This window comes from Arachis ipaensis, chromosome B04 (genome assembly GCF_000816755.2).
Source record: "Arachis ipaensis cultivar K30076 chromosome B04, Araip1.1, whole genome shotgun sequence".
Classification (NCBI taxonomy): Eukaryota; Viridiplantae; Streptophyta; class Magnoliopsida; order Fabales; family Fabaceae; genus Arachis; species Arachis ipaensis.
In genome coordinates this window covers 111,014,794-111,015,438 of record NC_029788.2, presented here as the reverse complement: position 1 = coordinate 111,015,438, position 645 = coordinate 111,014,794, and positions in this window count along the sequence as shown.

Genomic DNA, 645 nt, shown 5'->3' with positions numbered 1-645 from the left:
TGGTATATATTTTGGATGACATTATATATTTTAGAATTTTCATCATACCTTTAAAAGAATATTATATTCATATGTTCGGGTTAATATATTGCATATTTTATATAATTGAGTAGTTTTGGATATTACTATTAAGATTTTCTGGATGTTATGATCGTTAAATATTGGATGTTAGGCAACGTTGTATATAGGTTTTTTATGTGATCCTAAAAAAATATATATATGGATATTACAGTTTTTTTTATTGCTTTAAAAATAGAACTTGGATATTAAAATGTGTTCATATATGAGTTAATAAAATACTTTTAAATGTAAACAATAATTAAAAATCCAAAATGTTCTCCAAAAAATTATACAAATTTAGTAAAATGTAATATGGATGTTATTGCACTACTAAAAAAATTATTTTTAACGGTTGTTTATTTTATTTTTAACAGCAATAAAAATAGTCGTTAAAACTAGATATTAGTCATCTTATATTTTATCGTTAAAAGTATATAATTATCATTATAACATATACTAATAACAACAAATATATAATTATCACAAAAACATAAGTTAAATAAAATATATAGTAACTATTATGTTATTGTCACTAAAACTATTTTTTATTGTAGTGTTATTTTAAATTTTCTTTCATGTTCAAGT